This window comes from Ambystoma mexicanum, chromosome 4q, assembly GCF_040938575.1.
Source record: "Ambystoma mexicanum isolate Mex_15411 chromosome 4q, UKY_AmexF1_1, whole genome shotgun sequence".
In the NCBI taxonomy this organism is placed as follows: domain Eukaryota; kingdom Metazoa; phylum Chordata; class Amphibia; order Caudata; family Ambystomatidae; genus Ambystoma; species Ambystoma mexicanum.
In genome coordinates, this window is record NC_090928.1 from 1,127,219,487 (window position 1) to 1,127,232,424 (window position 12,938).

The 12,938-nt window shown below is 54.9% G+C and overlaps 1 protein-coding gene across 1 annotated transcript in view; it reads right to left on the reverse strand.

Annotated features, from left to right (window-relative positions):
• Positions 1-12,938, reverse strand: part of DNAH14 (dynein axonemal heavy chain 14) — a 2,000,441-nt gene that overhangs the window by 233,436 nt on the left and 1,754,067 nt on the right. The window lies entirely within an intron of this gene.

Here is a 12,938-nt window from a genome sequence, read left to right on the forward strand (position 1 = left end):
TGTCACAGGTCCCCTGTACAGGCGCGGGAGTGTCACGAAACAACCACCCACACCATGTCCCGGGTGCCTGCAAGGTCAAACTCACACAGGCCCCTGAGACCCTGGTGGGGAAGGAGATTCAGGGATATGCAGTCGGGACAGGTGTTGACACACTGGATGACTGGAATGAGTGGCAGGAGAGGGGAGGAGGAATGACACATGAAACTAGGGAATGCACGAAAATGTACTACCTGCATGAACACATACACAATCTAAACAAACTTGGACATCATTGTCATGGCCTTCTGTAGTCCAGGCTCAGGCGTGGTACGAACCAACCACCCCCTCTAGGGTTTTGGCGCCTGCAAGTTCGGGGCTTACACAGGTATCCACAACCCCAGCGGGGAAAGAGGGTCAGGGAACGTTGCTTGGATAGGTACGGGAAGCAGGAACACCGGGTAGAGGGTACAGGGTTCAAAATTGGATAGGATCACGGGTGATTAGGGAGAAAAAACATACCAAATTGAACCACACATACATCCATGCATTAGTACACTCCCCAGCAAGCCTATGCAGAGCAGTTCGAAAGAAAAACAACAAGACACTTAGCTCTGGTTTTGAGTGCTGGCCTCCTGCCTGCGCACTCTCAGGTCCGGTTACAGGAGCACTGCAATGCTGCAAAGAGAGCCACAGTCGTCAACCTGTACGTGCCAATTACACAAAAACACAACACCAAACATGCCCCATAGCAACAAACTACTCTACAAACAGACAATCTGGTGTCGATGCTTCGTACCCATATATAACATCACCCCTGTGACGGGTCATACACAGTCAATGCAGTAAGTCAGCCGCTGGTGGATGCGTGGCAAATGGAACACCAATGTGTCACAATTCACACAACATGCAATGTTCCCTGGGTAAGCAGACAGACCCATATAGCAAGCCATGACTTCAGAGCAAGTTGCGTACCACCATGACCGAAACAAAGTTGGCAGTGCATTTATCATAAAGTACATGGAAAAGACATGCACTGCACCCGAGTATGTCCCTTGCTGTATGTCGCTGTGAGCTGCCCCTTTCCATGTCTCGGAAGGCTACATGGTTGATACAAGTGCCTCAATGGACCTTGGTGTACCGGAGGATATGTGCAACTGCCCCTGCATGCGTCCTTGACAACCATACTATCAACAGCCATCAGTCCACCAACACATATGAGCTGCATTGTGTGCTTCAACACCAATATTCGTCTAAGCTCACCCTCAGTGCTGTGACTAAACCTGCATGTGCAACTCGCCTGGTGCAAGCTTTGCTGTGTCGTGGCCCCCCTGTGCTGCTCACCTTGCCTGGAGTTCCTTGGAACATGTCAGAAGTTCTAGGATGTGGGTCTGCAATCCCTGTGCCTCTGCTGGCAAAGGTGCTCTGGAGGCACATCCCCCTGCAGAAAGGGCATGACACACATGATTAATGCTTCAAAGTCATCTGTGTGTCTCATCAGGCATCTCATTACTTGACCATGTCAGAGAGTCACATCACAAATCACACCATCAGTCCGTCTTTCACATCCAAAGTGTGGAACACTATCTACAGCATGAATTGCAACAAGCATGTGTACAGGAAAGATATGAAACATACTACACAATGCATAGCAATCAATGTACACATTAATCATGACACACCCCATCTAGCAAAAGCTGAACAGTGGACAATAACACCAAAATCATCCCCACTAGGGGTGTCAACACAAGTCACACAGCACCAGACATGTCACAGATATGACAGTCCAAAGCCCTTGTGTAATATTCTGTAACACCGAACCATCCTTGCAAGCCCATGGATAAGGGAGGCAGGAGTCAAGGACCCCAAGCAGCAAACACATACACAAGACAAGCCTGAAGGGCCCAGCTGGAACAGACAGTGGATGCCTTCAAAAGCCACAAAGCACCGCACCGTCACATGAAAGCACAATAGACTGGCAATTTTAAACTAAATCAACTATTAACTAATTACATTAACAATGGAAAACCTACATTACCTAATTAAACTAACTATCAAACAGAAACTTAACTAACTAAACTAAAAGAAAAATCAAAAATGGCCACATACGACCCGGGGGGGAGGGGAGGCACCCAGGAGGGGGGAGGTCAAGGGTGCTGTTCAACATCAACATGCGATGATGCTGAGCCAAAAAAAAAACCTCCATGGGCTCAACGCCTGCACAGCCCGACCTATGTGGGAGATAGATGGTCGTCCGGGTCTGGCTCATCCTGTAAAGGAGGACGTGGCACAGTAGCCTGGCCACGCCTAGCCGCAGCTTGCCCCTCGTCGGCAGCAAGTCTGCCGGACAGGTGAGCCTGGTTCTGTGTGGCAATGTGACATAGGTCTGCATGCAGAACCTCACGTGATACACGTGCTTCCTCTTGCAAGGTAGCATGTGTAACACGGAGTTCCTCCTGCAAGGCCTGGCTGGACAACCGCTGCACCTCCCGGCAAGCCTGTAGCTCAGCCGAGATGGTACGCTCAAGCTGTGCAAACCTCTCCTCTGCCTGCTGCCTCTGGGACATCATAAGGACACCCAGAGTGGATCTGAGGGAAGCATACTCCTCCCTCAGGGCATCTATGTGCGCCTCTGTGTGAGCAGCAATTGCTTGACGCAGAGACGACATTTCAGCCTGGCGTGCCTTGTCTGAGGCCGCCATGCCCAGCCTGAGCGAGCGGGCCGTGGACCGTGCCGCCTGCTGCTGGAGAAGCACCTGCCTAGCAGGGGGGAGCACAGATCGGGCCACACGCTCCATGCTCTCAGCGATTTTCTCCATTGCTGCCCCCTGCCGTTCGGAATTGGCAGTCATGTCTTGCTCCCACTCAGTATAGAGCAGTTGCACGCGGCGACTGCGTTGCCGGGCTTGACCCCTGCGGGACCCAAGGACCGGGGTCCTCGCTATGTTGGCACCGCCCACGGCTGCACGACTACATGCCCCCGTCGACGTGATGTCCCAGGCACATCAGTGACTGGTGTGGAGGGTAACCCTGCGTCCCGATCCACCACGGGCGGAGGAACCAAGACTGTCTGATCCCTCAGTGCAGGTGTCGCAGACAGAGGAGTGTCCACATCAGAATCACTCACCCCTGACACATGGACTTGATGCTCATCCAACTCAACATGGACGTCAGAGTCGTCATCAAGGCTGGACTCATAGGCAGCCAGAGACAAGATGGACTGCAGCACTTGGGGGTTTTCGTGGCCTACCACCCCACGACCCCCACTAGTGCCGGGTTGATGTGGTGTTACCAACCCTGTGTCTGGCATGACAACACCATCCTCCGCCTCCATTGCGTCATCACCTGAAAAATAGAGAGAAAAAAGGTCACTACACATGTCAGAAGCACACGACACACACACACACACCAACAGCAAACGCATCCGGCAGACATGTGAGACACAACATATAACCTGGCATGCATGCTGGGTCTACTTTGAATAGCTTCTGTGATCAGACCTGTTGAAAGGTGGCAGTTTCCATGGAAGTGGGTCTATGCAGTGCAGAAAATGTGTACGCCACTCACTACCTACATGTACAAGCACTCCATGGTGTGTGCCAGGAAATGTGAAGGCAGTGCAATGTCAAATTCACACATCACGTGCATTGTGCATTCAATGTGTACCATATCTAGAAGCCAAGCACCCCTCCACCCCAGTACCAAAGCAGGGATGCCTAGCATGGTATCAAAAGGCTGACCATACACCTGTGTATTGACAGGCAGTGTTGACTAGCATCAACAGCTTAATGTGATTCAAATGACAACACTGCAAATGATGCTGGGACAGTAGGCAGGACACATGATGAAAACTCCGGAGGCCGCCCACGTGTGAAGAAGACACAACAAGAGTTGGACAGAGTCGTTGGCCATTGAACAGGCTGAGGCCTGTGAGCCACACAGATTGTCAGAGCCTAAACATGTGTGCAACGCAGGACTGAGCCACAGTTGACATGGGAAGGCTGATGAGATGGCAGGCAATGTATGTAACCAAGGATTTATATTACAGTGATCATCCAGTCAAGGACACATAGGGGCATGCGTGCAATGCACATGGAGCATGAATGGGCACTCATGTCCCTGCGGGACATCTGACCCATGCACAGTACAAGTGAGATACCCTGCATCGAGTACTAAGGCTGTACCACACGGCATATGTCTGGCAGATTCTACGCTGGAAGTTAGCATCTACACAGGACACATGAACAAGAAACTACACATTGGCAAGATTGAAGCAGATCAGTGCAAAGGTGGAACTGGGGTGCAGAGTGGCGGAGGAGGGGCAAGGGAGCATGCCTACATGGAGTCCCGCATGCAGGCAGAGGAGACATGCATGACGGAAGCATTGCATTACTTACACATCAGAACCATGTACACGTCACATGTAGCAGCAATCATGCACAACACATCCCACAAGTGAAACACACACGTCCTCAACAAACACGCATCAACACTCACTGGACTGCGCATCAAAGTCCAGCATCTCTCCCACTCCTTCGACCAATTCAGGTGGTATGAACTCCGCAACGAGAGCCTCATGCGGAGTGAGCTCTTCCTCCTCTGGTGCTGGCCCACCGCCAGTCACCAGAGTCAAGTTGTAATTAGAGGCACGCTTAGCCTTAGTGCTGCGCTTGATGTCATTCCAACGCTTTTTGCACTCTTGCGCCGTGCGCACCTCATGGCAGAATGAACTGACATGTTCCGCAACATGCTTCCAGTGGGTGTTACGTTGGGCAGCCGTAGTCTGACTATTGGCACCCACTAGCATGTCACGGCTGTGGCCCCGCACGTAGTCCACGAGGAAGTCCAGTTCCTGCTTACAGAAAGGCTTCTTCCTCGACGTGCAGGAGGTCGTGGCTGTGTGTGGGGTCCGAGCCTGTGCTGCAGGTGCAACCTTCCTCCTCTTGGACTGTGGCGCAGACCCTGGCTGGCTAATGCTGCCCTGACCAGTATGGCCAGTGGGTTCGGTGGATTGAGCCAAGGGAGTGGCAGGTGGAGGGATGACCAAAGGCCTGACTCGTGTCAGTGGCAGCTGGGTGCCCACTAATGGACCCAGCTCAGCAACATCAGCTGTGGCAGGGTCATTGACCGCAACGGTCCTGGTTGGCAGACTCACAACCGGGGTGCTGTTGGGTGCATCTGCCCCTGCACTTGCCAACACCCGGCTGTTCGGGGCAGCAGATGACATGACTGCCCCAGGGACACGTGTCTTGGTCTGAGCAGCCCGGCCTGCCCCTATGGTTTCCCCCCTGGCCTGTTGGAGATCTACCAAGGGCTCTTCAAGTGCCAACGCAGCCTGCGCTGGCAGACCCTGAGCCTGGGTGGCGGTGTCCACAGCTGCACCTGCAGCTACCACTACCCTTGGGCCCGTGGCAGTCGATGGAACGGACTGCCGGGTCGAACGGGTGCCAGTGCCAGATGCAGGAGCTGCATCCCCCGGAACCACAGGGGGTGGTGGCATGACTGCACCGACACATGGCACAACATTGTGCTCAAGTGGTGCACCCCTGCCTCTTCCCCCTCTGTGGCCGCCCTGGACACCCTGGAGTCCCCCTACTCCCTGGTCACCACGGCCACGTCCCTGACCACGCCCGCCACGAGGAGGACGCCCAGCTGAGGTGCCCCTCACCTTTGGTGGCCTCCCAACCATGGCGCTGATGTAGAAGTGCTGGCACGGATGGAGTGGTGCCAATGGGAGGTGTACACCACAATTGACCTGGGCAATTGGGGTGAAGGGGGTGGGAAGCAAGATGTTAACAGCCCCCCTGCACCTGCAAGGCTGTATGTGACCCCGGTGATGTGGTGACGGGTCACGCAACGCTCAGGCACCCCAAAACTGCAGTAAAACCATGCACGCAACCCTGCAGCCTACGTGCGTGGATTCAACCTCCCGCAGTACGCGGTGGCACCCAGTAACATGAATAACGCGTACGCGTGGGACACGCAGGCTACTATGACATTGAAAATGGGTGAGATACACAGGGGCACCCGCAGTGGGAAAAAGAGCGTGTGCGACTCACCGTCTGACTAGCGCGATGCAGAAAAACACGCGTAGCCAATACCCCCGCCAAAAGAAGAGATACGTCCTTGATAGCTGTGAAGTTGTGATGGCGCGCGAAACAACAGGAAGCAGTAACACACGTCGGTCTCCACGAAAGGCACATACAGCGAACTGCTGGGCCCGCTCACCTTTAACCCGTGCTGAGGGAAACGCGCGCGTCACGTCACTTACGCGCATGGGCCCTTTCCTCGTATTACACGCGGACATGCAGTTTTTCATGCGCGCTGAAATCCCCATGCACGCCTGTACGCGTCACGTCACAGGGGCGCTTGCGCTTGAGGGGCCTTCTGTCCAATGAAAATGCGTATGCGTGCAGACGCGATTACGCGCTAAGGGCCTTTCCTCGAATTACACGCTGACGTGCCGAATTTTCACGTGCCAAATCACTCCGTATCAAGCTGGCCACGCGTAAGCACACGGAAGACCACGCTCCTGCCCAGAAGGCCGAACTACTGTCCCCCGGAACCCCAAGCCATCTGCCATCTGCTGCTGCCTGACTGCCTGCTGCCCACGTGCCCTGCCATTTGCTGCCTGCACATCAGCCAGGGGTGCTGTTGCTGTGACCACCCCTGCTGGAACCGAAGACTCCCCACTGGGATTCCATCGCTCCACAGCCCAGCCCCAGGACCCAGTTGCCCACCCACTCCTGCCTCTGGGGTTGTCATGTCGGGGCAAACACCATCTGAGACCACTGACAACCCCCGGCCAGAGAGGCAGAGGGGCACCAGCTTCAGTGCCACCGAAGTTGGTGTCCTGGTGGAGCAAGTCCTGGGGCAGTATGATGCCCTCTTTGGAAGTTCCCGTGCCGACAAGGAAGGACGGACTCGGATCTGGACTGACATCGTGACTGCCATCAACGCGGAGGGGGTGGCAGTCCGCGACTTACAACGTGTCAAGAAGCGCTGGGAGGACTTCAGGTCCAGGACCCTGAACAAGGCCCGGCGCCTCTTGAAGGCAGCGGATGCCAAGGGGCGCAGGGGCCACTTGTCGGAAGAACAGATGAGGGTCATGGAACGCATATCCCCAGCGCTCCACGTCCAGGTCCTTGAGAGGCAGACCCGTCTGGCGTCGAGCGGTAAGTGTACATGCATCCTGATTGTGAGATGTGCGTGTGGTGATTTTTCAGTAGTGTGCAGGTTGCACATCTGTTTGTATGGCGTCGAGTATGGGTGGGGGTGTACAGGGCCGTGGGGCTAACACGGCCCTGTGTAGGCTTGCATGCCAAATGCAGTTGTGTGGGCACACGATTGGATGAATGTGTATGTAAGTAGACATGTCCGTGATGTCACGCATGTATGTTTTCAGCTGCATGTATCAGCACTGTGTACATGTGCATGTGTGTGTATTTGACAAGGGTGCAACAGTGATGCAACATGGATGCATGTGACAGCGCTATGTGGAAGCCTGATCGGCAGATGTGACATGGATGCCCATCTGAACACTGCGACACTTGGCAGAGGTGTACACATGCATGCAAGTGTGGTGGTGTGTGTACATGTGTGGTGCACTTCCTGTGTTGCATGTGATGTCTGGCTCACCTTTGCCTGCTCATGCTGTTGTATGTGTATGGATGGTGCTGGCAGTTGCGATATGGCTGTGGTATGGCTCATGTGTGCGAGTTGAAATGACATGTGTGTTGGGGATTGTGATGACATGTCTGAGGTTTGCCAATGCCACTCATGTACAACTGTCATGTGTGTATGTGTCCATTGTACAGTGCCCTGATGCCTGTGTTTTATTTCTCCCTGTCTGCAGCGTCAACTGATGAAGAGGGCGGAGAAGGTGCTGTGGAGCACAGCGGCGGGGATCCCACCGCCAGCCGGAGACGCAAGGCCCGGCTCCCCTCCCATGTTGTCATCTCGTCGGGGAGTGAGGAGTCCGGTGCCGCATCCCATGCCGCAGCTGCCGGGGGGAGGTCCAAGAGGCGGAGGTTGGAGTTGGACTGCTCGGCAGCAGAAGGGGCAGCTGGGACCCCACAGGGCCCAACAGGGGAAGATGGCACGGAGTCATCCAGGTTGGTGGGGGGTTTGGTGGAGGAGGAGGCCGTGCAAGCAACAGAGACGGGGTCTGGAGGTGGGGATCCCACTGGTGCTAGTGGTGCAGTGCAGGACCAGGGACAGGAGGCAGCACAGGCCGCCGCGGAGGTGCCTGTGTGCAATCCTGTCCCTGATCCTGTCCCTGCATCATCTTGCACCAGCAGGGATGCCTACGTCCAGACCCGTTTTCAGGCAGGGGGTGAGCTCACGTCAACTGGCCTTCCTCTGCCTGCGGACGTGGCTATCTGGGTCCGGGTTGAGCCTGTTCTGAGTGGTGTGGCGTTGCGTCAACGGGCCATGCGAGGTGACCTGCAGTCTTTTCATGAGGAGACTGCACGTCATCTCGAATGGCTCGTTGACCACGTCAGCCTGCTGGGAAAGGTCACCCAGGCCGGATTCCTCCGTATGATGGGGCTTGCTACGACCCCCTCCTCAACTGAACCCCCTACGCGCCAGTCGTCCTCCGTGCCATCTTCCCACCCATCAGTCACCTGGGTGCCCTGTGGAGCTGCCTCTGACGGTGCGGCCATGCTGGTGGAGGAGGCATCCCTGCCACAGTCGGGAGTCGAACGTCCAGCAGGGGTGGCCACATCAACGACTGCACCCCAGCCGGCGGAGGATGTGCAGGCAGCAGGAGGCAGTGCACGGGCAGAGGCACAGCAGCAGCAGCAACGTGGTGGGAGCCATGAAGGCTCGGGGCCTTCAACATCAGAGGGGCAGGCATCGGCCGGAGGGCAGGAGGACCCAGGACAGAGAGTGTCTTCCGTGTGGCAGCGGTTGGGCCACGCCATAGATGCGGAGCGGCAGCGGGCGGAAGAGGCACGGCTCAGGCGGAGAACTCCATGCGGAGGGCCCTGAGGCGGGCCGAGTGCCTCGAGGCAATCCGCAGGGGTTTGGAGGTGGACACGTCGACGGCCCTGCGGACCCTCGGGGCCATGGAGGAGGACCGCCTCCGGGACATTGAGCAGGTGTTCGATGATGCCCTGGCCCGGGACATCCAAAAGTGAGCCGTCAAACTAGCCCGCTGCCCTTGTACATAGTTATGTAGGTAGTGTTAGGTTTCATTTTTTTTTAAATTTATTTTGGACCTTTTGGACATTGGCCACATTTTTGTATATAGTTTATTTTATTAGTTAGTGTAGTTAGATAGGTTTCCTTTCTTTTGTTGGGATAATGGACCCTGGCTTGTTTGTATGTACATAGTTCACTGTTGGATTGTATTTTTCTTTCACATTTTAACCATGGAGCAATGGCTTTCTTTTTTATTTCCCATTGGATTTTGTTCTGTGGACAGTGACTTTGGACACCATTACTTTGGATTTTGATTTTTAATTTTGCTTTTTTTCACGGACATGCTTCTTTTCATTTTTGTTCATTCACATTTATGTTTCTTTATTTTTGATTCTATTTATGTTTCCTTTAATACATATTTTTTATCATACTTCAATGTGTAGTATCATCTCATTGGTTTCATGCATATCATGATATGGGTTTTGAGATTCACTGACACCCATTGGGTGTATGTGAGGGAAATGTGTTTGTTTCGGAACTTGCAATTGGTGTTCTGTCATGTAATTGCCAATTATGAGTGGGTGGATGCAATACTCGGGTGGGTGTTTTGCATTTGGAGGCTGACCATAGGGACCAGGGATCTAGATTGTGATGACATGTTGGCTGGGGAACATGAGTTGGACATGGGTGGGGGCCTGCTGGCAGGTGCCCCACAGTGCTGGGGGGTGGGGGGATGGTAGACATGGGTGGGGGCCTGGTGGAGGGTGCCCCTGCACTGCTGGTGGGTGGGGGGGTGGGAGACATGGGTGGGGGCCTGGTGGAGGGTGACCCTGCACTGCTGGGGGGTGGGGGGGGGGGTGGGAGACATGGGTGAGGGCCTGCTGGCAGGTGCACCACAGTGCTGGGGGGTGGGGGGTGGGAGACATGGGTGGGGGCCTGGTGGAATGTGCCCCTGCACTGCTGGGGGGTGGGGAACATGAGTTTGACATGGGTGGGGGCCTGCTGGCAGGTGCCCCACAGTGCTGGGGGGTGGGGGTGGTGGGGGTGGTGGGGAACATGAGTTGGACATGGGTGGGGGCCTGCTGACAGGTGCCCCATAGTGCTGGAGGGTGGGGGCGGTGGGGTACATGAGTTGGACATGGGTGGGGGCCTGCTGGCAGGTGCCCCACAGTGCTGGGGGGTGGGGGTGGTGGGGAACATGAGTTGGACATGGGTGGGGGCCTGCTGACAGGTGCCCCACAGTGCTGGGGGGTGGGGGTGGGGGTGGTGGGGAACATGAGTTGGACATGGGTGGGGGCCTGCTGACAGGTGCCCCACAATGCTGTGGGGGTGGGGGGTGGGGAACATGAGTTGGACATGGGTGGGGGCCTGCTGGCAGGTGCCCCACAGTGCTGGGGGGTGGGAGACATGGGTGGGGGCCTGCTGGCAGGTGCCCCACAGTGCTGGGGGGTGGTGGGGGGGGTGGGAGACATGGGTGGGGGCCTGGTGGAGGGTGCCCCTGGTGGCTGGGGGTGCAGGGGGACATGCGTTGGTGGGCAGTAGTGCAAGTTGACATGTGGGTTGGCTGGGGGGCATGGCCAAGGTGGATGGGGTGCCTGCAGGACATGTGCAGGGTAGGCACCTGTGGTGTGAGCCACCTGCAGGGGCCGTGGAGGGTGTAGAGGGAACACCTGGGAGGACCCACACATGCAATTCACGTGTGGTGCTCCCCGCGCACCCCTGTAATACACGTACCCTGATGGAATCGCATGTGGAACTTCCCGCGCACCCCTGGAATACACGTACCCTGATGATGTTGCGTGTGATACTTCCCCCGCACCCCGAAGTACATGTACCCTGATGAGATTGCGTGTGGAACTTCCCGCGCACCCCTGATATACACGTACCCTGCTGATGTCGCGTGTGAAACTTCCCCCGCACACCGAAATACATGTACCCTGCTGAAATCACGTGTGGAATTTCCCGCGCACCCCTGAAATACACGTACCCTGCTGGAATCGCGTGTGGAACTTCCCGTGCACCCCTGAAATATGCGTACCCTGCTCGCACGGGGCCAATCGCGTGTGGAACTTCCCGCACACCCCTGAAATACACGTACCCTGCTGATGTCACGTGTGAAACTTCCCCCGCACCCTGAAATACACGTACCCTGCTGAAATCGCGTGTGGAACTTCCCGCGCACCCCTGAAATACGTGTACCCTGCTGTAATCGCGTGTGGAACTTCCCGCGCAACCCTGAAATACACGTACCCTGCTGGAATTGCGTGTGGAACTTCCCGCGCACCCCTGAAATATGCGTACCCTGCTCGCACGGGGCCAATCGCGTGTGGAACTTCCCGCGCACCCTTGAAATGCACGTACCCTGCTGAAATCGCATGTGAAACTTCCCCCGCACCCTGAAATACACATACCCTGCTGAAATCGCGTGTGGAACTTCCCGCGCACCCCTGAAATACGCGTACCCTGCTGAAATCGCATGTGGAACTTCCCGCGCACCCCTGAAATACACGTACCCTGCTGGAATCGCGTGTGGAACTTCCCGCGCACCCCTGAAATACGCGTACCCTGCTCGCACGGGGCCAATCGCGTGCGGAACTTCCCACGCACCCCTGAAATACACGTACCCTGCTGAAATCGCGTGTGGAACTTCCCGCGCACCCCTGAAATACACGTACCCTGCTCGCACGGGGACAATCGCGTGTGGAACTTCCCGCCCACCCCTGAAATACACGTACCCTGCTGAAATCGCGTGTGGAACTTCCCGCGCACCCCTGAAATACATGTAACCTGCGGCAATCGCGCGTGGAACTTCCCGCGCAACCCTGAAATATGCGTACCCTGCTCGCACGGGGCCAATCGCGTGAGGTACTTCCCGCGCACCCCAGTGATACACGTAGCCCGCTTGCCGTGCTGGTACAGGGTTAGCGCAGCCCTTTGCGCTGGATTGGGGATTTTGATGGCTTTTCCCTGCGCGAGAGGCGTTCTTGAGGGCGTAACTGGCGCTGCTGCAGGGTCGCTGCGCCACTGTGCGCCACGGCTGGTTTTGGTGGCTGGAATCCATGAATACGCTGTGCGCGGAAATGGATTTTAGCGCACGCGGCTGGCGCAGGGATTCGCACGCGCACACTGTGCGCCAGCCGCGTGCGCCACTTATGAGCTGCATTCTATGAATTACCCCCTTTATGTCTTATGAATATGCTATGCACAAATAAAATCAATTTTTAGAGTGGTTGAAAAAGTCTTTGCTCAAATGAAGAAAATTGTAGGTCCTAAAACGTGCAACAGAAACATCAATTTGCTTTACCACATCAAGATAAGTAATAACATATGATTATAAATTCAAAGCAGGCATGCTACCACTGACACAATTTCTACTTGGAGATCTGTGACATATTTCAGAGAGATTTGTGAACCATGCTTAAAAATGGCAAGTAATGTCACAGACCTTTAAATATGTCTATCAACAAGTGAATGCGAAGGCAGAAAATCACAGACGAATACAGTACCATAATGCTTTGGTTAAAAAATACTAATAACAGTGAAAACAGAAAATAAATTAACTATTACAAAAAATCAGTCCTATTTACACAGCAATATAGTTATCATGATCTCTGCAAATTGCCAAATTTATCAGTAAGGTACTCAAATGACAGAAGATTTTGGATGTCGGTCACATTGGAAGTATCTTTTATCATTGAAAACAGTGGATCATCTCTGATCATTCTTAATCGAGGTGGCAACCTCTGTAGATCCCTTCATCAACAAAACACAAACCAGCAATTGCCAGTGGCCTCAAAGGGAAATGGTATACCAAG